Below are 20,702 nucleotides of genomic sequence, written 5' to 3'. Positions count from 1 at the left end.
GAAGGAAATGCAACTCTGCCCTTGAAGCCAACTGATGCCTATTTTCCAGCTGCAGGGAACATCATTTATCTTCCTGACACGCCTACTTTAGCAACGCGTGAAAAGACGAAATGCCAAACAATCACACAAAGGATGGTTGGTCTGACTCTTCAGTCTGGTCACTCCCATGATGCCTTGCAGGAGTGGATGAGTCATCTTTGTCTCACCATACCTTAAATGAGCTGCTCCATGAGAACGTGACATCCTTGGCCGCTTGGGGACTTTTAACTTTGCGCAGTGGCAGTATCATAGCCCATGAGGTTTAACCGAGGCGTGATTATTGCTAATTGAAAACTTTTCCCAATACCCCGCCATGGTGACTTGAAATACAGTCAGCATTGGCAATTTTTGCTGGTCTCTCAGGGGACTCGATCTCTCATAAAAAGAACAGACTTAGGGGTAAGAAAATAAACTTCCAAGGAATGTTAACATGGTTTGTTCTCACCCGCGAAGAAAAAGAAACTCTGGCCTTGAAGCTAACTGGTGCCTGTTTTCCAGCTGCAGAAAATTTCATTTTCCTTCCTGACACGCCTACTTTAGCAACGCGTGAAAAGACGAAATGCCAAACAATCGCCCGAAGGACGGTTGGTCTGACTCTTCAGTCGGGTCACTCCCATGATGCCCTGCAGGAGTGGATGAGTCATCTTTGTCTCACCATACCTTAAATGAGCTGCTCCATCAGAACGTGACATCCTTGGCCGCTTGGGGACTTTTAACTTTGCGCAGTGGCAGTATCATAGCCCATGAGGTTTAACCGAGGCGTGATTATTGCTAATTGAAAACTTTTCCCAATACCCCGCCATGATGACTTGAAATACAGTCAGCATTGGCAATTTTTGCTGGTCTCTCAGGAGACTTCATCTCTCGTAAAAAGAACAGATGTAGCGGTAAGAAAATAAGTTTAGCAGGTATGTTAACATGGTTTGTTCTCACCTGCAAAGAAAATGCAACTCTGCCCTTGAAGCCAACTGGTGCCTATTTTCCAGCTGCAGGGAACATCATTTATCTTCCTGACACGCCTACTTTAGCAACGCGTGAAAAGACGAAATGCCAAACAATCGCCCGAAGGACGGTTGGTCTGACTCTTCAGTCTGGTCACTCCCATGATGCCTTGCAGGAGTGGATGAGTCATCTTTGTCTCACCATACCTTAAATGAGCTGCTCCATGAGAACGTGACATCCTTGGCCGCTTGCGGACTTTTAACTTTGCGCAGTGGCAGTATCATAGCCCATGAGGTTTAACCGAGGCGTGATTATTGCTAATTGAAAACTTTTCCCAATACCCCGCCATGATGACTTGAAATACAGTCAGCATTGGCAATTTTTGCTGGTCTCTCAGGAGACTCGATCTCTTGTAAAAAGAACAGACTTAGGGGTAAGAAAATAAACTTCCAAGGAATGTTAACATGGTTTGTTCTCACCCGCGAAGAAAAAGAAACTCTGGCCTTGAAGCTAACTGGTGCCTGTTTTCCAGCTGCAGAAAATTTCATTTTCCTTCCTGACACGCCTACTTTAGCAACTCGTGAAAAGACGAAATGCCAAACAATCGCTCGAAGGACGGTTGGTCTGACTCTTCAGTCGGGTCACTCCCATGATGCCTTGCAGGAGTGGATGAGTCATCTTTGTCTCACCATACCTTAAATGAGCTGCTCCATCAGAACGTGACATCCCTGGCCGCTTGGGGACTTTTAACTTTGTGCAGTGGCAGTATCATAGCTCATGAGGTTTAACCGAGGCGTGATTATTGCTAATTGAAAACTTTTCCCAATACCCCGCCATGATGACTTGAAATACAGTCAGCATTGGCAATTTTTGCTGGTCTCTCAGGAGACTTCATCTCTCGTAAAAAGAACAGATGTAGCAGTAAGAAAATAAGTGTAGCAGGTATGTTAACATGGTTTGTTCTCACCTGCAAAGAAAATGCAACTCTGCCCTTGAAGCCAACTGGTGCCTATTTTCCAGCTGCAGGGAACATCATTTATCTTCCTGACACGCCTACTTTAGCAACGCGTGAAAAGACGAAATGCCAAACAATCACACAAAGGACGGTTGGTCTGACTCTTCAGTCGGGTCACTCCCATGATGCCTTGCAGGAGTGGATGAGTCATCTTTGTCTCACCATACCTTAAATGAGCTGCTCCATGAGAACGTGACATCCTTGGCCGCTTGGGGACTTTTAACTTTGCGCAGTGGCAGTATCATAGCCCATGAGGTTTAACCGAGGCGTGATTATTGCTAATTGAAAACTTTTCCCAATACCCCGCCATGATGACTTGAAATACAGTCAGCATTGGCAATTTTTGCTGGTCTGTCAGGAGACTCGATCTCTCATAAAAAGAACAGACTTAGGGGTAAGAAAATAAACTTCCAAGGAATGTTAACATGGTTTGTTCTCACCCGCGAAGAAAAAGAAACTCTGTCCTTGAAGCTAACTGGTGCCTGTTTTCCAGCTGCAGAAAATTTCATTTTCCTTCCTGACACGCCTACTTTAGCAACTCGTGAAAAGACGAAATGCCAAACAATCGCCCGAAGGACGGTTGGTCTGACTCTTCAGTCGGGTCACTCCCATGATGCCTTGCAGGAGTGGATGAGTCATCTTTGTCTCACCATACCTTAAATGAGCTGCTCCATCAGAACGTGACATCCTTGGCCGCTTGGGGACTTTTAACTTTGCGCAGTGGCAGTATCATAGCTCATGAGGTTTAACCGAGGCGTGATTATTGCTAATTGAAAACTTTTCCCAATACCCCGCCATGATGACTTGAAATACAGTCAGCATTGGCAATTTTTGCTGGTCTCTCAGGAGACTCGATCTCTCATAAAAAGAACAGACTTAGGGGTAAGAAAATAAACTTCCAAGGAATGTTAACATGGTTTGTTCTCACCCGCGAAGAAAAAGAAACTCTGGCCTTGAAGCTAACTGGTGCCTATTTTCCAGCTGCAGGGAACATCATTTATCTTCCTGACACGCCTACTTTAGCAACGCGTGAAAAGACGAAATGCCAAACAATCGCCCGAAGGACGGTTGGTCTGACTCTTCAGTCGGGTCACTCCCATGATGCCTTGCAGGAGTGGATGAGTCATCTTTGTCTCACCATACCTTAAATGAGCTGCTCCATGAGAACGTGACATCCTTGGCCGCTTGGGGACTTTTAACTTTGCGCAGTGGCAGTATCATAGCCCATGAGGTTTAACTGAGGCGTGATTATTGCTAATTGAAAACTTTTCCCAATACCCCGCCATGATGACTTGAAATACAGTCAGCATTGGCAATTTTTGCTGGTCTCTCAGGAGACTTCATCTCTCGTTAAAAGAACAGATGTAGCGGTAAGAAAATAAGTTTAGCAGGTATGTTAACATGGTTTCTTCTCACCCGCGAAGGAAATGCAACTCTGCCCTTGAAGCCAACTGATGCCTATTTTCCAGCTGCAGGGAACATCATTTATCTTCCTGACACGCCTACTTTAGCAACGCGTGAAAAGACGAAATGCCAAACAATCACACAAAGGATGGTTGGTCTGACTCTTCAGTCTGGTCACTCCCATGATGCCTTGCAGGAGTGGATGAGTCATCTTTGTCTCACCATACCTTAAATGAGCTGCTCCATGAGAACGTGACATCCTTGGCCGCTTGGGGACTTTTAACTTTGCGCAGTGGCAGTATCATAGCCCATGAGGTTTAACCGAGGCGTGATTATTGCTAATTGAAAACTTTTCCCAATACCCCGCCATGATGACTTGAAATACAGTCAGCATTGGCAATTTTTGCTGGTCTCTCAGGAGACTCGATCTCTCATAAAAAGAACAGACTTAGGGGTAAGAAAATAAACTTCCAAGGAATGTTAACATGGTTTGTTCTCACCCGCGAAGAAAAAGAAACTCTGGCCTTGAAGCTAACTGGTGCCTGTTTTCCAGCTGCAGAAAATTTCATTTTCCTTCCTGACACGCCTACTTTAGCAACTCGTGAAAAGACGAAATGCCAAACAATCGCCCGAAGGATGGTTGGTCTGACTCTTCAGTCGGGTCACTCCCATGATGCCTTGCAGGAGTGGATGAGTCATCTTTGTCTCACCATACCTTAAATGAGCTGCTCCATCAGAACGTGACATCCTTGGCCGCTTGGGGACTTTTAACTTTGCGCAGTGGCAGTATCATAGCTCATGAGGTTTAACCGAGGCGTGATTATTGCTAATTGAAAACTTTTCCCAATACCCCGCCATGATGACTTGAAATACAGTCAGCATTGGCAATTTTTGCTGGTCTCTCAGGAGACTCGATCCCTCATAAAAAGAACAGACTTAGGGGTAAGAAAATAAACTTCCAAGGAATGTTAACATGGTTTGTTCTCACTCGCGAAGAAAAAGAAACTCTGGCCTTGAAGCTAACTGGTGCCTGTTTTCCAGCTGCAGAAAATTTCATTTTCCTTCCTGACACGCCTACTTTAGCAACTCGTGAAAAGACGAAATGCCAAACAATCGCCCGAAGGACGGTTGGTCTGACTCTTCAGTCGGGTCACTCCCATGATGCCTTGCAGGAGTGGATGAGTCATCTTTGTCTCACCATACCTTAAATGAGCTGCTCCATGAGAACGTGACATCCTTGGCCGCTTGGGGACTTTTAACTTTGCGCAGTGGCAGTATCATAGCTCATGAGGTTTAACCGAGGCGTGATTATTGCTAATTGAAAACTTTTCCCAATACCCCGCCATGATGACTTGAAATACAGTCAGCATTGGCAATTTTTGCTGGTCTCTCAGGAGACTTCATCTCTCGTAAAAAGAACAGATGTAGCGGTAAGAAAATAAGTTTAGCAGGTATGTTAACATGGTTTGTTCTCACCCGCGAAGGAAATGCAACTCTGCCCTTGAAGCCAACTGGTGCCTATTTTCCAGCTGCAGGGAACATCATTTATCTTCCTGACACGCCTACTTTAGCAACGCGTGAAAAGACGAAATGCCAAACAATCACACAAAGGATGGTTGGTCTGACTCTTCAGTCTGGTCACTCCCATGATGCCTTGCAGGAGTGGATGAGTCATCTTTGTCTCACCATACCTTAAATGAGCTGCTCCATGAGAACGTGACATCCTTGGCCGCTTGCGGACGTTTAACTTTGCGCAGTGGCAGTATCATAGCCCATGAGGTTTAACCGAGGCGTGATTATTGCTAATTGAAAACTTTTCCCAATACCCTGCCATGATGACTTGAAATACAGTCAGCATTGGCAATTTTTGCTGGTCTCTCAGGAGACTCGATCTCTCGTAAAAAGAACAGACTTAGGGGTAAGAAAATAAACTTCCAAGGAATGTTAGCACGGTTTGTTCTCACCCGCGAAGAAAAAGAAACTCTGGCCTTGAAGCTAACTGGTGCCTGTTTTCCAGCTGCAGAAAATTTCATTTTCCTTCCTGACACGCCTACTTTAGCAACTCGTGAAAAGACGAAATGCCAAACAATCGCCCGAAGGACGGTTGGTCTGACTCTTCAGTCGGGTCACTCCCATGATGCCTTGCAGGAGTGGATGAGTCATCTTTGTCTCACCATACCTTAAATGAGCTGCTCCATGAGAACGTGACATCCTTGGCCGCTTGGGGACTTTTAACTTTGCGCAGTGGCAGTATCATAGCCCATGAGGTTTAACCGAGGCGTGATTATTGCTAATTGAAAACTTTTCCCAATACCCTGCCATGATGACTTGAAATACAGTCAGCATTGGCACTTTTTGCTGGTCTCTCAGGAGACTCGATCTCTCGTAAAAAGAACAGACTTAGGGGTAAGAAAATAAACTTCCAAGGAATGTTAGCACGGTTTGTTCTCACCCGCGAAGAAAAAGAAACTCTGGCCTTGAAGCTAACTGGTGCCTGTTTTCCAGCTGCAGAAAATTTCATTTTCCTTCCTGACACACCTACTTTAGCAACGCGTGAAAAGACGAAATGCCAAACAATCACACAAAGGACGGTTGGTCTGACTCTTCAGTCGGGTCACTCCCATGATGCCTTGCAGGAGTGGATGAGTGTCATCTTTGTCTCACCATACCTTAAATGAGCTGCTCCATGAGAACGTGACATCCTTGGCCGCTTGCGGACTTTTAACTTTGCGCAGTGGCAGTATCATAGCCCATGAGGTTTAACCGAGGCGTGATTATTGCTAATTGAAAACTTTTCCCAATACCCCGCCATGATGACTTGAAATACAGTCAGCATTGGCAATTTTTGCTGGTCTCTCAGGAGACTTCATCTCTCGTAAAAAGAACAGATGTAGCGGTAAGAAAATAAGTTTAGCAGGTATGTTAACATGGTTTGTTCTCACCCGCAAAGAAAATGCAACTCTGGCCTTGAAGCCAACTGGTGCCTATTTTCCAGCTGCAGGGAGCATCATTTATCTTCCTGACACGCCTACTTTAGCAACTCGTGAAAAGACGAAATGCCAAACAATCGCCCGAAGGACGGTTGGTCTGACTCTTCAGTCGGGTCACTCCCATGATGCCTTGCAGGAGTGGATGAGTCATCTTTGTCTCACCATACCTTAAATGAGCTGCTCCATGAGAACGTGACATCCTTGGCCGCTTGGTGATTTTTAACTTTGCGCAGTGGCAGTATCATAGCCCATGAGGTTTAACCGAGGCGTGATTATTGCTAATTGAAAACTTTTCCCAATACCCTGTCATGATGACTTGAAATACAGTCAGCATTGGCAATTTTTGCTGGTCTCTCAGGAGACTCGATCTCTCGTAAAAAGAACAGACTTAGGGGTAAGAAAATAAACTTCCAAGGAATGTTAGCACGGTTTGTTCTCACCCGCGAAGAAAAAGAAACTCTGGCCTTGAAGCTAACTGGTGCCTGTTTTCCAGCTGCAGAAAATTTCATTTTCCTTCCTGACACGCCTACTTTAGCAACGCGTGAAAAGACGAAATGCCAAACAATCGCCCGAAGGACGGTTGGTCTGACTCTTCAGTCTGGTCACTCCCATGATGCCTTGCAGGAGTGGATGAGTCATCTTTGTCTCACCATACCTTAAATGAGCTGCTCCATGAGAACGTGACATCCTTGGCCGCTTGCGGACTTTTAACTTTGCGCAGTGGCAGTATCATAGCCCATGAGGTTTAACCGAGGCGTGATTATTGCTAATTGAAAACTTTTCCCAATACCCCGCCATGATGACTTGAAATACAGTCAGCATTGGCAATTTTTGCTGGTCTCTCAGGAGACTCGATCTCTCGTAAAAAGAACAGACTTAGGGGTAAGAAAATAAACTTCCAAGGAATGTTAACACGGTTTGTTCTCACCCGCGAAGAAAATGCAACTCTGCCCTTGAAGCCAACTGGTGCCTATTTTCCAGCTGCAGGGAACATCATTTATCTTCCTGACACGCCTACTTTAGCAACGCGTGAAAAGACGAAATGCCAAACAATCACACAAAGGATGGTTGGTCTGACTCTTCAGTCGGGTCACTCCCATGATGCCTTGCAGGAGTGGATGAGTCATCTTTGTCTCACCATACCTTAAATGAGCTGCTCCATGAGAACGTGACATCCTTGGCCGCTTGGGGACTTTTAACTTTGCGCAGTGGCAGTATCATAGCCCATGAGGTTTAACCGAGGCGTGATTATTGCTAATTGAAAACTTTTCCCAATACCCAGCCATGATGACTTGAAATACAGTCAGCATTGGCAATTTTTGCTGGTCTCTCAGGAGACTTCATCTCTCGTAAAAAGAACAGATGTAGCGGTAAGAAAATAAGTTTAGCAGGTATGTTAACATGGTTTCTTCTCACCCGCGAAGGAAATGCAACTCTGCCCTTGAAGCCAACTGATGCCTATTTTCCAGCTGCAGGGAACATCATTTATCTTCCTGACACGCCTACTTTAGCAACGCGTGAAAAGACGAAATGCCAAACAATCACACAAAGGATGGTTGGTCTGACTCTTCAGTCTGGTCACTCCCATGATGCCTTGCAGGAGTGGATGAGTCATCTTTGTCTCACCATACCTTAAATGAGCTGCTCCATGAGAACGTGACATCCTTGGCCGCTTGGGGACTTTTAACTTTGCGCAGTGGCAGTATCATAGCCCATGAGGTTTAACCGAGGCGTGATTATTGCTAATTGAAAACTATTCCCAATACCCCGCCATGGTGACTTGAAATACAGTCAGCATTGGCAATTTTTGCTGGTCTCTCAGGAGACTCGATCTCTCATAAAAAGAACAGACTTAGGGGTAAGAAAATAAACTTCCAAGGAATGTTAACATGGTTTGTTCTCACCCGCGAAGAAAAAGAAACTCTGGCCTTGAAGCTAACTGGTGCCTGTTTTCCAGCTGCAGAAAATTTCATTTTCCTTCCTGACACGCCTACTTTAGCAACTCGTGAAAAGACGAAATGCCAAACAATCGCCCGAAGGACGGTTGGTCTGACTCTTCAGTCGGGTCACTCCCATGATGCCTTGCAGGAGTGGATGAGTCATCTTTGTCTCACCATACCTTAAATGAGCTGCTCCATCAGAACGTGACATCCCTGGCCGCTTGGGGACTTTTAACTTTGTGCAGTGGCAGTATCATAGCTCATGAGGTTTAACCGAGGCGTGATTATTGCTAATTGAAAACTTTTCCCAATACCCCGCCATGATGACTTGAAATACAGTCAGCATTGGCAATTTTTGCTGGTCTCTCAGGAGACTCGATCTCTCATAAAAAGAACAGACTTAGGGGTAAGAAAATAAACTTCCAAGGAATGTTAACATGGTTTGTTCTCACCCGCGAAGAAAAAGAAACTCTGGCCTTGAAGCTAACTGGTGCCTATTTTCCAGCTGCAGGGAACATCATTTATCTTCCTGACACGCCTACTTTAGCAACGCGTGAAAAGACGAAATGCCAAACAATCGCCCGAAGGACGGTTGGTCTGACTCTTCAGTCGGGTCACTCCCATGATGCCTTGCAGGAGTGGATGAGTCATCTTTGTCTCACCATACCTTAAATGAGCTGCTCCATGAGAACGTGACATCCTTGGCCGCTTGGGGACTTTTAACTTTGCGCAGTGGCAGTATCATAGCCCATGAGGTTTAACCGAGGCGTGATTATTGCTAATTGAAAACTTTTCCCAATACCCCGCCATGATGACTTGAAATACAGTCAGCATTGGCAATTTTTGCTGGTCTCTCAGGAGACTTCATCTCTCGTTAAAAGAACAGATGTAGCGGTAAGAAAATAAGTTTAGCAGGTATGTTAACATGGTTTCTTCTCACCCGCGAAGGAAATGCAACTCTGCCCTTGAAGCCAACTGATGCCTATTTTCCAGCTGCAGGGAACATCATTTATCTTCCTGACACGCCTACTTTAGCAACGCGTGAAAAGACGAAATGCCAAACAATCACACAAAGGATGGTTGGTCTGACTCTTCAGTCTGGTCACTCCCATGATGCCTTGCAGGAGTGGATGAGTCATCTTTGTCTCACCATACCTTAAATGAGCTGCTCCATGAGAACGTGACATCCTTGGCCGCTTGGGGACTTTTAACTTTGCGCAGTGGCAGTATCATAGCCCATGAGGTTTAACCGAGGCGTGATTATTGCTAATTGAAAACTTTTCCCAATACCCCGCCATGATGACTTGAAATACAGTCAGCATTGGCAATTTTTGCTGGTCTCTCAGGAGACTCGATCCCTCATAAAAAGAACAGACTTAGGGGTAAGAAAATAAACTTCCAAGGAATGTTAACATGGTTTGTTCTCACTCGCGAAGAAAAAGAAACTCTGGCCTTGAAGCTAACTGGTGCCTGTTTTCCAGCTGCAGAAAATTTCATTTTCCTTCCTGACACGCCTACTTTAGCAACTCGTGAAAAGACGAAATGCCAAACAATCGCCCGAAGGACGGTTGGTCTGACTCTTCAGTCGGGTCACTCCCATGATGCCCTGCAGGAGTGGATGAGTCATCTTTGTCTCACCATACCTTAAATGAGCTGCTCCATCAGAACGTGACATCCTTGGCCGCTTGGGGACTTTTAACTTTGCGCAGTGGCTGTATCATAGCCCATGAGGTTTAACCGAGGTGTGATTATTGCTAATTGAAAACTTTTCCCAATACCCCGCCATGATGACTTGAAATACAGTCAGCATTAGCAATTTTTGCTGGTCTTTCAGGAGACTTCATCTCTCGTTAAAAGAACAGATGTAGCAGTAAGAAAATAAGTTTAGCAGGTATGTTAACATGGTTTGTTCTCACCCGCAAAGAAAATGCAACTCTGCCTTTGAAGCCAACTGGTGCCTATTTTCCAGCTGCAGGGAACATCATTTATCTTCCTGACACCCCTACTTTAGCAACGCGTGAAAAGACGAAATGCCAAACAATCACACAAAGGATGGTTGGTCTGACTCTTCAGTCGGGTCACTCCCATGATGCCTTGCAGGAGTGGATGAGTCATCTTTGTCTCACCATACCTTAAATGAGCTGCTCCATGAGAACGTGACATCCTTGGCCGCTTGGGGATTTTTAACTTTGCGCAGTGGCAGTATCATAGCCCATGAGGTTTAACCGAGGCGTGATTATTGCTAATTGAAAACTTTTCCCAATACCCAGCCATGATGACTTGAAATACAGTCAGCATTGGCAATTTTTGCTGGTCTCTCAGGAGACTTCATCTCTCGTAAAAAGAACAGATGTAGCGGTAAGAAAATAAGTTTAGCAGGTATGTTAACATGGTTTCTTCTCACCCGCGAAGGAAATGCAACTCTGCCCTTGAAGCCAACTGATGCCTATTTTCCAGCTGCAGGGAACATCATTTATCTTCCTGACACGCCTACTTTAGCAACGCGTGAAAAGACGAAATGCCAAACAATCACACAAAGGATGGTTGGTCTGACTCTTCAGTCTGGTCACTCCCATGATGCCTTGCAGGAGTGGATGAGTCATCTTTGTCTCACCATACCTTAAATGAGCTGCTCCATGAGAACGTGACATCCTTGGCCGCTTGGGGACTTTTAACTTTGCGCAGTGGCAGTATCATAGCCCATGAGGTTTAACCGAGGCGTGATTATTGCTAATTGAAAACTATTCCCAATACGCCGCCATGGTGACTTGAAATACAGTCAGCATTGGCAATTTTTGCTGGTCTCTCTTGAGACGCGATCTCTCATAAAAAGAACAGACTTAGGGGTAAGAAAATAAACTTCCAAGGAATGTTAACATGGTTTGTTCTCACCTGCGAAGAAAAAGAAACTCTGGCCTTGAAGCTAACTGGTGCCTGTTTTCCAGCTGCAGAAAATTTCATTTTCCTTCCTGACACGCCTACTTTAGCAACGCGTGAAAAGACGAAATGCCAAACAATCGCCCGAAGGACGGTTGGTCTGACTCTTCAGTCGGGTCACTCCCATGATGCCCTGCAGGAGTGGATGAGTCATCTTTGTCTCACCATACCTTAAATGAGCTGCTCCATCAGAACGTGACATCCTTGGCCGCTTGGGGACTTTTAACTTTGCGCAGTGGCAGTATCATAGCCCATGAGGTTTAACCGAGGCGTGATTATTGCTAATTGAAAACTTTTCCCAATACCCCGCCATGATGACTTGAAATACAGTCAGCATTGGCAATTTTTGCTGGTCTCTCAGGAGACTTCATCTCTCGTAAAAAGAACAGATGTAGCGGTAAGAAAATAAGTTTAGCAGGTATGTTAACATGGTTTGTTCTCACCTGCAAAGAAAATGCAACTCTGCCCTTGAAGCCAACTGGTGCCTATTTTCCAGCTGCAGGGAACATCATTTATCTTCCTGACACGCCTACTTTAGCAACGCGTGAAAAGACGAAATGCCAAACAATCACACAAAGGACGGTTGGTCTGACTCTTCAGTCGGGTCACTCCCATGATGCCTTGCAGGAGTGGATGAGTCATCTTTGTCTCACCATACCTTAAATGAGCTGCTCCATGAGAACGTGACATCCTTGGCCGCTTGGGGACTTTTAACTTTGCGCAGTGGCAGTATCATAGCCCATGAGGTTTAACCGAGGCGTGATTATTGCTAATTGAAAACTTTTCCCAATACCCCGCCATGATGACTTGAAATACAGTCAGCATTGGCAATTTTTGCTGGTCTCTCAGGAGACTCGATCTCTCATAAAAAGAACAGACTTAGGGGTAAGAAAATAAACTTCCAAGGAATGTTAACATGGTTTGTTCTCACCCGCGAAGAAAAAGAAACTCTGGCCTTGAAGCTAACTGGTGCCTGTTTTCCAGCTGCAGAAAATTTCATTTTCCTTCCTGACACGCCTACTTTAGCAACTCGTGAAAAGACGAAATGCCAAACAATCGCCCGAAGGACGGTTGGTCTGACTCTTCAGTCGGGTCACTCCCATGATGCCTTGCAGGAGTGGATGAGTCATCTTTGTCTCACCATACCTTAAATGAGCTGCTCCATCAGAACGTGACATCCCTGGCCGCTTGGGGACTTTTAACTTTGTGCAGTGGCAGTATCATAGCTCATGAGGTTTAACCGAGGCGTGATTATTGCTAATTGAAAACTTTTCCCAATACCCCGCCATGATGACTTGAAATACAGTCAGCATTGGCAATTTTTGCTGGTCTCTCAGGAGACTTCATCTCTCGTAAAAAGAACAGATGTAGCAGTAAGAAAATAAGTTTAGCAGGTATGTTAACATGGTTTGTTCTCACCTGCAAAGAAAATGCAACTCTGCCCTTGAAGCCAACTGGTGCCTATTTTCCAGCTGCAGGGAACATCATTTATCTTCCTGACACGCCTACTTTAGCAACGCGTGAAAAGACGAAATGCCAAACAATCACACAAAGGACGGTTGGTCTGACTCTTCAGTCGGGTCACTCCCATGATGCCTTCCAGGAGTGGATGAGTCATCTTTGTCTCACCATACCTTAAATGAGCTGCTCCATGAGAACGTGACATCCTTGGCCGCTTGCGGACTTTTAACTTTGCGCAGTGGCAGTATCATAGCCCATGAGGTTTAACCGAGGCGTGATTATTGCTAATTGAAAACTTTTCCCAATACCCCGCCATGATGACTTGAAATACAGTCAGCATTGGCAATTTTTGCTGGTCTGTCAGGAGACTCGATCTCTCATAAAAAGAACAGACTTAGGGGTAAGAAAATAAACTTCCAAGGAATGTTAACATGGTTTGTTCTCACCCGCGAAGAAAAAGAAACTCTGTCCTTGAAGCTAACTGGTGCCTGTTTTCCAGCTGCAGAAAATTTCATTTTCCTTCCTGACACGCCTACTTTAGCAACTCGTGAAAAGACGAAATGCCAAACAATCGCCCGAAGGACGGTTGGTCTGACTCTTCAGTCGGGTCACTCCCATGATGCCTTGCAGGAGTGGATGAGTCATCTTTGTCTCACCATACCTTAAATGAGCTGCTCCATCAGAACGTGACATCCTTGGCCGCTTGGGGACTTTTAACTTTGCGCAGTGGCAGTATCATAGCTCATGAGGTTTAACCGAGGCGTGATTATTGCTAATTGAAAACTTTTCCCAATACCCCGCCATGATGACTTGAAATACAGTCAGCATTGGCAATTTTTGCTGGTCTCTCAGGAGACTCGATCTCTCATAAAAAGAACAGACTTAGGGGTAAGAAAATAAACTTCCAAGGAATGTTAACATGGTTTGTTCTCACCCGCGAAGAAAAAGAAACTCTGGCCTTGAAGCTAACTGGTGCCTATTTTCCAGCTGCAGGGAACATCATTTATCTTCCTGACACGCCTACTTTAGCAACGCGTGAAAAGACGAAATGCCAAACAATCGCCCGAAGGACGGTTGGTCTGACTCTTCAGTCGGGTCACTCCCATGATGCCTTGCAGGAGTGGATGAGTCATCTTTGTCTCACCATACCTTAAATGAGCTGCTCCATGAGAACGTGACATCCTTGGCCGCTTGGGGACTTTTAACTTTGCGCAGTGGCAGTATCATAGCCCATGAGGTTTAACTGAGGCGTGATTATTGCTAATTGAAAACTTTTCCCAATACCCCGCCATGATGACTTGAAATACAGTCAGCATTGGCAATTTTTGCTGGTCTCTCAGGAGACTTCATCTCTCGTTAAAAGAACAGATGTAGCGGTAAGAAAATAAGTTTAGCAGGTATGTTAACATGGTTTCTTCTCACCCGCGAAGGAAATGCAACTCTGCCCTTGAAGCCAACTGATGCCTATTTTCCAGCTGCAGGGAACATCATTTATCTTCCTGACACGCCTACTTTAGCAACGCGTGAAAAGACGAAATGCCAAACAATCACACAAAGGATGGTTGGTCTGACTCTTCAGTCTGGTCACTCCCATGATGCCTTGCAGGAGTGGATGAGTCATCTTTGTCTCACCATACCTTAAATGAGCTGCTCCATGAGAACGTGACATCCTTGGCCGCTTGGGGACTTTTAACTTTGCGCAGTGGCAGTATCATAGCCCATGAGGTTTAACCAAGGCGTGATTATTGCTAATTGAAAACTTTTCCCAATACCCCGCCATGATGACTTGAAATACAGTCAGCATTGGCAATTTTTGCTGGTCTCTCAGGAGACTCGATCTCTCATAAAAAGAACAGACTTAGGGGTAAGAAAATAAACTTCCAAGGAATGTTAACATGGTTTGTTCTCACCCGCGAAGAAAAAGAAACTCTGGCCTTGAAGCTAACTGGTGCCTGTTTTCCAGCTGCAGAAAATTTCATTTTCCTTCCTGACACGCCTACTTTAGCAACTCGTGAAAAGACGAAATGCCAAACAATCGCCCGAAGGATGGTTGGTCTGACTCTTCAGTCGGGTCACTCCCATGATGCCTTGCAGGAGTGGATGAGTCATCTTTGTCTCACCATACCTTAAATGAGCTGCTCCATCAGAACGTGACATCCTTGGCCGCTTGGGGACTTTTAACTTTGCGCAGTGGCAGTATCATAGCTCATGAGGTTTAACCGAGGCGTGATTATTGCTAATTGAAAACTTTTCCCAATACCCCGCCATGATGACTTGAAATACAGTCAGCATTGGCAATTTTTGCTGGTCTCTCAGGAGACTCGATCCCTCATAAAAAGAACAGACTTAGGGGTAAGAAAATAAACTTCCAAGGAATGTTAACATGGTTTGTTCTCACTCGCGAAGAAAAAGAAACTCTGGCCTTGAAGCTAACTGGTGCCTGTTTTCCAGCTGCAGAAAATTTCATTTTCCTTCCTGACACGCCTACTTTAGCAACTCGTGAAAAGACGAAATGCCAAACAATCGCCCGAAGGACGGTTGGTCTGACTCTTCAGTCGGGTCACTCCCATGATGCCCTGCAGGAGTGGATGAGTCATCTTTGTCTCACCATACCTTAAATGAGCTGCTCCATCAGAACGTGACATCCTTGGCCGCTTGGGGACTTTTAACTTTGCGCAGTGGCTGTATCATAGCCCATGAGGTTTAACCGAGGTGTGATTATTGCTAATTGAAAACTTTTCCCAATACCCCGCCATGATGACTTGAAATACAGTCAGCATTAGCAATTTTTGCTGGTCTTTCAGGAGACTTCATCTCTCGTTAAAAGAACAGATGTAGCAGTAAGAAAATAAGTTTAGCAGGTATGTTAACATGGTTTGTTCTCACCCGCAAAGAAAATGCAACTCTGCCTTTGAAGCCAACTGGTGCCTATTTTCCAGCTGCAGGGAACATCATTTATCTTCCTGACACCCCTACTTTAGCAACGCGTGAAAAGACGAAATGCCAAACAATCACACAAAGGATGGTTGGTCTGACTCTTCAGTCGGGTCACTCCCATGATGCCTTGCAGGAGTGGATGAGTCATCTTTGTCTCACCATACCTTAAATGAGCTGCTCCATGAGAACGTGACATCCTTGGCCGCTTGGGGATTTTTAACTTTGCGCAGTGGCAGTATCATTGCCCATGAGGTTTAACCGAGGCGTGATTATTGCTAATTGAAAACTTTTCCCAATACCCAGCCATGATGACTTGAAATACAGTCAGCATTGGCAATTTTTGCTGGTCTCTCAGGAGACTTCATCTCTCGTAAAAAGAACAGATGTAGCGGTAAGAAAATAAGTTTAGCAGGTATGTTAACATGGTTTCTTCTCACCCGCGAAGGAAATGCAACTCTGCCCTTGAAGCCAACTGATGCCTATTTTCCAGCTGCAGGGAACATCATTTATCTTCCTGACACGCCTACTTTAGCAACGCGTGAAAAGACGAAATGCCAAACAATCACACAAAGGATGGTTGGTCTGACTCTTCAGTCTGGTCACTCCCATGATGCCTTGCAGGAGTGGATGAGTCATCTTTGTCTCACCATACCTTAAATGAGCTGCTCCATGAGAACGTGACATCCTTGGCCGCTTGGGGACTTTTAACTTTGCGCAGTGGCAGTATCATAGCCCATGAGGTTTAACCGAGGCGTGATTATTGCTAATTGAAAACTATTCCCAATACGCCGCCATGGTGACTTGAAATACAGTCAGCATTGGCAATTTTTGCTGGTCTCTCTTGAGACGCGATCTCTCATAAAAAGAACAGACTTAGGGGTAAGAAAATAAACTTCCAAGGAATGTTAACATGGTTTGTTCTCACCTGCGAAGAAAAAGAAACTCTGGCCTTGAAGCTAACTGGTGCCTGTTTTCCAGCTGCAGAAAATTTCATTTTCCTTCCTGACACGCCTACTTTAGCAACGCGTGAAAAGACGAAATGCCAAACAATCGCCCGAAGGACGGTTGGTCTGACTCTTCAGTCGGGTCACTCCCATGATGCCCTGCAGGAGTGGATGAGTCATCTTTGTCTCACCATACCTTAAATGAGCTGCTCCATCAGAACGTGACATCCTTGGCCGCTTGGGGACTTTTAACTTTGCGCAGTGGCAGTATCATAGCCCATGAGGTTTAACCGAGGCGTGATTATTGCTAATTGAAAACTTTTCCCAATACCCCGCCATGATGACTTGAAATACAGTCAGCATTGGCAATTTTTGCTGGTCTCTCAGGAGACTTCATCTCTCGTAAAAAGAACAGATGTAGCGGTAAGAAAATAAGTTTAGCAGGTATGTTAACATGGTTTGTTCTCACCTGCAAAGAAAATGCAACTCTGCCCTTGAAGCCAACTGGTGCCTATTTTCCAGCTGCAGGGAACATCATTTATCTTCCTGACACGCCTACTTTAGCAACGCGTGAAAAGACGAAATGCCAAACAATCACACAAAGGACGGTTGGTCTGACTCTTCAGTCGGGTCACTCCCATGATGCCTTGCAGGAGTGGATGAGTCATCTTTGTCTCACCATACCTTAAATGAGCTGCTCCATGAGAACGTGACATCCTTGGCCGCTTGGGGACTTTTAACTTTGCGCAGTGGCAGTATCATAGCCCATGAGGTTTAACCGAGGCGTGATTATTGCTAATTGAAAACTTTTCCCAATACCCCGCCATGATGACTTGAAATACAGTCAGCATTGGCAATTTTTGCTGGTCTCTCAGGAGACTCGATCTCTCATAAAAAGAACAGACTTAGGGGTAAGAAAATAAACTTCCAAGGAATGTTAACATGGTTTGTTCTCACCCGCGAAGAAAAAGAAACTCTGGCCTTGAAGCTAACTGGTGCCTGTTTTCCAGCTGCAGAAAATTTCATTTTCCTTCCTGACACGCCTACTTTAGCAACTCGTGAAAAGACGAAATGCCAAACAATCGCCCGAAGGACGGTTGGTCTGACTCTTCAGTCGGGTCACTCCCATGATGCCTTGCAGGAGTGGATGAGTCATCTTTGTCTCACCATACCTTAAATGAGCTGCTCCATCAGAACGTGACATCCCTGGCCGCTTGGGGACTTTTAACTTTGTGCAGTGGCAGTATCATAGCTCATGAGGTTTAACCGAGGCGTGATTATTGCTAATTGAAAACTTTTCCCAATACCCCGCCATGATGACTTGAAATACAGTCAGCATTGGCAATTTTTGCTGGTCTCTCAGGAGACTTCATCTCTCGTAAAAAGAACAGATGTAGCAGTAAGAAAATAAGTTTAGCAGGTATGTTAACATGGTTTGTTCTCACCTGCAAAGAAAATGCAACTCTGCCCTTGAAGCCAACTGGTGCCTATTTTCCAGCTGCAGGGAACATCATTTATCTTCCTGACACGCCTACTTTAGCAACGCGTGAAAAGACGAAATGCCAAACAATCACACAAAGGACGGTTGGTCTGACTCTTCAGTCGGGTCACTCCCATGATGCCTTCCAGGAGTGGATGAGTCATCTTTGTCTCACCATACCTTAAATGAGCTGCTCCATGAGAACGTGACATCCTTGGCCGCTTGCGGACTTTTAACTTTGCGCAGTGGCAGTATCATAGCCCATGAGGTTTAACCGAGGCGTGATTATTGCTAATTGAAAACTTTTCCCAATACCCCGCCATGATGACTTGAAATACAGTCAGCATTGGCAATTTTTGCTGGTCTCTCAGGAGACTCGATCTCTCATAAAAAGAACAGACTTAGGGGTAAGAAAATAAACTTCCAAGGAATGTTAACATGGTTTGTTCTCACCCGCGAAGAAAAAGAAACTCTGTCCTTGAAGCTAACTGGTGCCTGTTTTCCAGCTGCAGAAAATTTCATTTTCCTTCCTGACACGCCTACTTTAGCAACTCGTGAAAAGACGAAATGCCAAACAATCGCCCGAAGGACGGTTGGTCTGACTCTTCAGTCGGGTCACTCCCATGATGCCTTGCAGGAGTGGATGAGTCATCTTTGTCTCACCATACCTTAAATGAGCTGCTCCATCAGAACGTGACATCCTTGGCCGCTTGGGGACTTTTAACTTTGCGCAGTGGCAGTATCATAGCTCATGAGGTTTAACCGAGGCGTGATTATTGCTAATTGAAAACTTTTCCCAATACCCCGCCATGATGACTTGAAATACAGTCAGCATTGGCAATTTTTGCTGGTCTCTCAGGAGACTCGATCTCTCATAAAAAGAACAGACTTAGGGGTAAGAAAATAAACTTCCAAGGAATGTTAACATGGTTTGTTCTCACCCGCGAAGAAAAAGAAACTCTGGCCTTGAAGCTAACTGGTGCCTATTTTCCAGCTGCAGGGAACATCATTTATCTTCCTGACACGCCTACTTTAGCAACGCGTGAAAAGACGAAATGCCAAACAATCGCCCGAAGGACGGTTGGTCTGACTCTTCAGTCGGGTCACTCCCATGATGCCTTGCAGGAGTGGATGAGTCATCTTTGTCTCACCATACCTTAAATGAGCTGCTCCATGAGAACGTGACATCCTTGGCCGCTTGGGGACTTTTAACTTTGCGCAGTGGCAGTATCATAGCCCATGAGGTTTAACTGAGGCGTGATTATTGCTAATTGAAAACTTTTCCCAATACCCCGCCATGATGACTTGAAATACAGTCAGCATTGGCAATTTTTGCTGGTCTCTCAGGAGACTTCATCTCTCGTTAAAAGAACAGATGTAGCGGTAAGAAAATAAGTTTAGCAGGTATGTTAACATGGTTTCTTCTCACCCGCGAAGGAAATGCAACTCTGCCCTTGAAGCCAACTGATGCCTATTTTCCAGCTGCAGGGAACATCATTTATCTTCCTGACACGCCTACTTTAGCAACGCGTGAAAAGACGAAATGCCAAACAATCACACAAAGGATGGTTGGTCTGACTCTTCAGTCTGGTCACTCCCATGATGCCTTGCAGGAGTGGATGAGTCATCTTTGTCTCACCATACCTTAAATGAGCTGCTCCATGAGAACGTGACATCCTTGGCCGCTTGGGGACTTTTAACTTTGCGCAGTGGCAGTATCATAGCCCATGAGGTTTAACCAAGGCGTGATTATTGCTAATTGAAAACTTTTCCCAATACCCCGCCATGATGACTTGAAATACAGTCAGCATTGGCAATTTTTGCTGGTCTCTCAGGAGACTCGATCTCTCATAAAAAGAACAGACTTAGGGGTAAGAAAATAAACTTCCAAGGAATGTTAACATGGTTTGTTCTCACCCGCGAAGAAAAAGAAACTCTGGCCTTGAAGCTAACTGGTGCCTGTTTTCCAGCTGCAGAAAATTTCATTTTCCTTCCTGACACGCCTACTTTAGCAACTCGTGAAAAGACGAAATGCCAAACAATCGCCCGAAGGATGGTTGGTCTGACTCTTCAGTCGGGTCACTCCCATGATGCCTTGCAGGAGTGGATGAGTCATCTTTGTCTCACCATACCTTAAATGAGCTGCTCCATCAGAACGTGACATCCTTGGCCGCTTGGGGACTTTTAACTTTGCGCAGTGGCAGTATCATAGCTCATGAGGTTTAACCGAGGCGTGATTATTGCTAATTGAAAACTTTTCCCAATACCCCGCCATGATGACTTGAAATACAGTCAGCATTGGCAATTTTTGCTGGTCTCTCAGGAGACTCGATCCCTCATAAAAAGAACAGACTTAGGGGTAAGAAAATAAACTTCCAAGGAATGTTAACATGGTTTGTTCTCACTCGCGAAGAAAAAGAAACTCTGGCCTTGAAGCTAACTGGTGCCTGTTTTCCAGCTGCAGAAAATTTCATTTTCCTTCCTGACACGCCTACTTTAGCAACTCGTGAAAAGACGAAATGCCAAACAATCGCCCGAAGGACGGTTGGTCTGACTCTTCAGTCGGGTCACTCCCATGATGCCCTGCAGGAGTGGATGAGTCATCTTTGTCTC

The 20,702-nt window shown here is 45.2% G+C and overlaps 42 non-coding genes across 42 annotated transcripts; all 42 read left to right on the top strand.

Moving 5' to 3' along the window:
- Positions 1-265: 265 nt before the first annotated feature.
- Positions 266-406, top strand: LOC136613451 (U4 spliceosomal RNA). The gene has a single exon (XR_010790690.1). It is a non-coding gene; the product is annotated as a U4 spliceosomal RNA (small nuclear RNA).
- A 347-nt stretch (positions 407-753) lies between these two features.
- On the top strand, positions 754-894 carry LOC136613283 (U4 spliceosomal RNA). Its single transcript, XR_010790541.1, has one exon. It is a non-coding gene; the product is annotated as a U4 spliceosomal RNA (small nuclear RNA).
- A 347-nt stretch (positions 895-1,241) lies between these two features.
- Positions 1,242-1,382, top strand: LOC136613281 (U4 spliceosomal RNA). Its single transcript, XR_010790540.1, has one exon. It is a non-coding gene; the product is annotated as a U4 spliceosomal RNA (small nuclear RNA).
- Positions 1,383-1,729: 347 nt separating this feature from the next.
- On the top strand, positions 1,730-1,870 carry LOC136613429 (U4 spliceosomal RNA). The gene has a single exon (XR_010790668.1). It is a non-coding gene; the product is annotated as a U4 spliceosomal RNA (small nuclear RNA).
- Positions 1,871-2,217: 347 nt separating this feature from the next.
- Positions 2,218-2,358, top strand: LOC136613473 (U4 spliceosomal RNA). Its single transcript, XR_010790712.1, has one exon. It is a non-coding gene; the product is annotated as a U4 spliceosomal RNA (small nuclear RNA).
- A 347-nt stretch (positions 2,359-2,705) lies between these two features.
- On the top strand, positions 2,706-2,846 carry LOC136613417 (U4 spliceosomal RNA). The gene has a single exon (XR_010790658.1). It is a non-coding gene; the product is annotated as a U4 spliceosomal RNA (small nuclear RNA).
- Positions 2,847-3,193: 347 nt separating this feature from the next.
- On the top strand, positions 3,194-3,334 carry LOC136613438 (U4 spliceosomal RNA). The gene has a single exon (XR_010790677.1). It is a non-coding gene; the product is annotated as a U4 spliceosomal RNA (small nuclear RNA).
- Positions 3,335-3,681: 347 nt separating this feature from the next.
- Positions 3,682-3,822, top strand: LOC136613280 (U4 spliceosomal RNA). Its single transcript, XR_010790539.1, has one exon. It is a non-coding gene; the product is annotated as a U4 spliceosomal RNA (small nuclear RNA).
- Positions 3,823-4,169: 347 nt separating this feature from the next.
- Positions 4,170-4,310, top strand: LOC136613416 (U4 spliceosomal RNA). Its single transcript, XR_010790657.1, has one exon. It is a non-coding gene; the product is annotated as a U4 spliceosomal RNA (small nuclear RNA).
- Positions 4,311-4,657: 347 nt separating this feature from the next.
- On the top strand, positions 4,658-4,798 carry LOC136613415 (U4 spliceosomal RNA). Its single transcript, XR_010790656.1, has one exon. It is a non-coding gene; the product is annotated as a U4 spliceosomal RNA (small nuclear RNA).
- A 347-nt stretch (positions 4,799-5,145) lies between these two features.
- On the top strand, positions 5,146-5,286 carry LOC136613382 (U4 spliceosomal RNA). Its single transcript, XR_010790628.1, has one exon. It is a non-coding gene; the product is annotated as a U4 spliceosomal RNA (small nuclear RNA).
- Positions 5,287-5,633: 347 nt separating this feature from the next.
- Positions 5,634-5,774, top strand: LOC136613541 (U4 spliceosomal RNA). The gene has a single exon (XR_010790775.1). It is a non-coding gene; the product is annotated as a U4 spliceosomal RNA (small nuclear RNA).
- Positions 5,775-6,123: 349 nt separating this feature from the next.
- Positions 6,124-6,264, top strand: LOC136613279 (U4 spliceosomal RNA). Its single transcript, XR_010790538.1, has one exon. It is a non-coding gene; the product is annotated as a U4 spliceosomal RNA (small nuclear RNA).
- Positions 6,265-6,611: 347 nt separating this feature from the next.
- LOC136613478 (U4 spliceosomal RNA) lies at positions 6,612-6,752 on the top strand. The gene has a single exon (XR_010790717.1). It is a non-coding gene; the product is annotated as a U4 spliceosomal RNA (small nuclear RNA).
- Positions 6,753-7,099: 347 nt separating this feature from the next.
- Positions 7,100-7,240, top strand: LOC136613278 (U4 spliceosomal RNA). Its single transcript, XR_010790537.1, has one exon. It is a non-coding gene; the product is annotated as a U4 spliceosomal RNA (small nuclear RNA).
- Positions 7,241-7,587: 347 nt separating this feature from the next.
- LOC136613445 (U4 spliceosomal RNA) lies at positions 7,588-7,728 on the top strand. Its single transcript, XR_010790684.1, has one exon. It is a non-coding gene; the product is annotated as a U4 spliceosomal RNA (small nuclear RNA).
- Positions 7,729-8,075: 347 nt separating this feature from the next.
- LOC136613308 (U4 spliceosomal RNA) lies at positions 8,076-8,216 on the top strand. The gene has a single exon (XR_010790564.1). It is a non-coding gene; the product is annotated as a U4 spliceosomal RNA (small nuclear RNA).
- A 347-nt stretch (positions 8,217-8,563) lies between these two features.
- Positions 8,564-8,704, top strand: LOC136613428 (U4 spliceosomal RNA). Its single transcript, XR_010790667.1, has one exon. It is a non-coding gene; the product is annotated as a U4 spliceosomal RNA (small nuclear RNA).
- A 347-nt stretch (positions 8,705-9,051) lies between these two features.
- LOC136613277 (U4 spliceosomal RNA) lies at positions 9,052-9,192 on the top strand. The gene has a single exon (XR_010790536.1). It is a non-coding gene; the product is annotated as a U4 spliceosomal RNA (small nuclear RNA).
- A 347-nt stretch (positions 9,193-9,539) lies between these two features.
- On the top strand, positions 9,540-9,680 carry LOC136613276 (U4 spliceosomal RNA). Its single transcript, XR_010790535.1, has one exon. It is a non-coding gene; the product is annotated as a U4 spliceosomal RNA (small nuclear RNA).
- Positions 9,681-10,027: 347 nt separating this feature from the next.
- LOC136613635 (U4 spliceosomal RNA) lies at positions 10,028-10,168 on the top strand. Its single transcript, XR_010790863.1, has one exon. It is a non-coding gene; the product is annotated as a U4 spliceosomal RNA (small nuclear RNA).
- A 347-nt stretch (positions 10,169-10,515) lies between these two features.
- On the top strand, positions 10,516-10,656 carry LOC136613444 (U4 spliceosomal RNA). The gene has a single exon (XR_010790683.1). It is a non-coding gene; the product is annotated as a U4 spliceosomal RNA (small nuclear RNA).
- A 347-nt stretch (positions 10,657-11,003) lies between these two features.
- Positions 11,004-11,144, top strand: LOC136613441 (U4 spliceosomal RNA). Its single transcript, XR_010790680.1, has one exon. It is a non-coding gene; the product is annotated as a U4 spliceosomal RNA (small nuclear RNA).
- A 347-nt stretch (positions 11,145-11,491) lies between these two features.
- On the top strand, positions 11,492-11,632 carry LOC136613274 (U4 spliceosomal RNA). Its single transcript, XR_010790533.1, has one exon. It is a non-coding gene; the product is annotated as a U4 spliceosomal RNA (small nuclear RNA).
- Positions 11,633-11,979: 347 nt separating this feature from the next.
- LOC136613273 (U4 spliceosomal RNA) lies at positions 11,980-12,120 on the top strand. Its single transcript, XR_010790532.1, has one exon. It is a non-coding gene; the product is annotated as a U4 spliceosomal RNA (small nuclear RNA).
- Positions 12,121-12,467: 347 nt separating this feature from the next.
- LOC136613427 (U4 spliceosomal RNA) lies at positions 12,468-12,608 on the top strand. Its single transcript, XR_010790666.1, has one exon. It is a non-coding gene; the product is annotated as a U4 spliceosomal RNA (small nuclear RNA).
- Positions 12,609-12,955: 347 nt separating this feature from the next.
- Positions 12,956-13,096, top strand: LOC136613472 (U4 spliceosomal RNA). Its single transcript, XR_010790711.1, has one exon. It is a non-coding gene; the product is annotated as a U4 spliceosomal RNA (small nuclear RNA).
- A 347-nt stretch (positions 13,097-13,443) lies between these two features.
- Positions 13,444-13,584, top strand: LOC136613414 (U4 spliceosomal RNA). The gene has a single exon (XR_010790655.1). It is a non-coding gene; the product is annotated as a U4 spliceosomal RNA (small nuclear RNA).
- Positions 13,585-13,931: 347 nt separating this feature from the next.
- Positions 13,932-14,072, top strand: LOC136613437 (U4 spliceosomal RNA). The gene has a single exon (XR_010790676.1). It is a non-coding gene; the product is annotated as a U4 spliceosomal RNA (small nuclear RNA).
- A 347-nt stretch (positions 14,073-14,419) lies between these two features.
- Positions 14,420-14,560, top strand: LOC136613459 (U4 spliceosomal RNA). Its single transcript, XR_010790698.1, has one exon. It is a non-coding gene; the product is annotated as a U4 spliceosomal RNA (small nuclear RNA).
- A 347-nt stretch (positions 14,561-14,907) lies between these two features.
- LOC136613412 (U4 spliceosomal RNA) lies at positions 14,908-15,048 on the top strand. Its single transcript, XR_010790654.1, has one exon. It is a non-coding gene; the product is annotated as a U4 spliceosomal RNA (small nuclear RNA).
- Positions 15,049-15,395: 347 nt separating this feature from the next.
- LOC136613632 (U4 spliceosomal RNA) lies at positions 15,396-15,536 on the top strand. Its single transcript, XR_010790861.1, has one exon. It is a non-coding gene; the product is annotated as a U4 spliceosomal RNA (small nuclear RNA).
- A 347-nt stretch (positions 15,537-15,883) lies between these two features.
- Positions 15,884-16,024, top strand: LOC136613442 (U4 spliceosomal RNA). Its single transcript, XR_010790681.1, has one exon. It is a non-coding gene; the product is annotated as a U4 spliceosomal RNA (small nuclear RNA).
- A 347-nt stretch (positions 16,025-16,371) lies between these two features.
- LOC136613440 (U4 spliceosomal RNA) lies at positions 16,372-16,512 on the top strand. The gene has a single exon (XR_010790679.1). It is a non-coding gene; the product is annotated as a U4 spliceosomal RNA (small nuclear RNA).
- A 347-nt stretch (positions 16,513-16,859) lies between these two features.
- LOC136613272 (U4 spliceosomal RNA) lies at positions 16,860-17,000 on the top strand. The gene has a single exon (XR_010790531.1). It is a non-coding gene; the product is annotated as a U4 spliceosomal RNA (small nuclear RNA).
- Positions 17,001-17,347: 347 nt separating this feature from the next.
- On the top strand, positions 17,348-17,488 carry LOC136613271 (U4 spliceosomal RNA). The gene has a single exon (XR_010790530.1). It is a non-coding gene; the product is annotated as a U4 spliceosomal RNA (small nuclear RNA).
- A 347-nt stretch (positions 17,489-17,835) lies between these two features.
- LOC136613426 (U4 spliceosomal RNA) lies at positions 17,836-17,976 on the top strand. The gene has a single exon (XR_010790665.1). It is a non-coding gene; the product is annotated as a U4 spliceosomal RNA (small nuclear RNA).
- A 347-nt stretch (positions 17,977-18,323) lies between these two features.
- Positions 18,324-18,464, top strand: LOC136613270 (U4 spliceosomal RNA). The gene has a single exon (XR_010790529.1). It is a non-coding gene; the product is annotated as a U4 spliceosomal RNA (small nuclear RNA).
- A 347-nt stretch (positions 18,465-18,811) lies between these two features.
- On the top strand, positions 18,812-18,952 carry LOC136613411 (U4 spliceosomal RNA). Its single transcript, XR_010790653.1, has one exon. It is a non-coding gene; the product is annotated as a U4 spliceosomal RNA (small nuclear RNA).
- Positions 18,953-19,299: 347 nt separating this feature from the next.
- Positions 19,300-19,440, top strand: LOC136613435 (U4 spliceosomal RNA). Its single transcript, XR_010790674.1, has one exon. It is a non-coding gene; the product is annotated as a U4 spliceosomal RNA (small nuclear RNA).
- A 347-nt stretch (positions 19,441-19,787) lies between these two features.
- On the top strand, positions 19,788-19,928 carry LOC136613457 (U4 spliceosomal RNA). Its single transcript, XR_010790696.1, has one exon. It is a non-coding gene; the product is annotated as a U4 spliceosomal RNA (small nuclear RNA).
- Positions 19,929-20,275: 347 nt separating this feature from the next.
- LOC136613410 (U4 spliceosomal RNA) lies at positions 20,276-20,416 on the top strand. Its single transcript, XR_010790652.1, has one exon. It is a non-coding gene; the product is annotated as a U4 spliceosomal RNA (small nuclear RNA).
- The last annotated feature ends 286 nt before the right edge of the window (positions 20,417-20,702 follow it).

Source organism: Eleutherodactylus coqui, chromosome 2, assembly GCF_035609145.1.
Source record: "Eleutherodactylus coqui strain aEleCoq1 chromosome 2, aEleCoq1.hap1, whole genome shotgun sequence".
NCBI classification, from domain to species: Eukaryota; Metazoa; Chordata; class Amphibia; order Anura; family Eleutherodactylidae; genus Eleutherodactylus; species Eleutherodactylus coqui.
The sequence above is the reverse complement of the archived record's forward strand: the minus strand, read 5'-3'. Positions and strand labels throughout refer to the sequence as shown.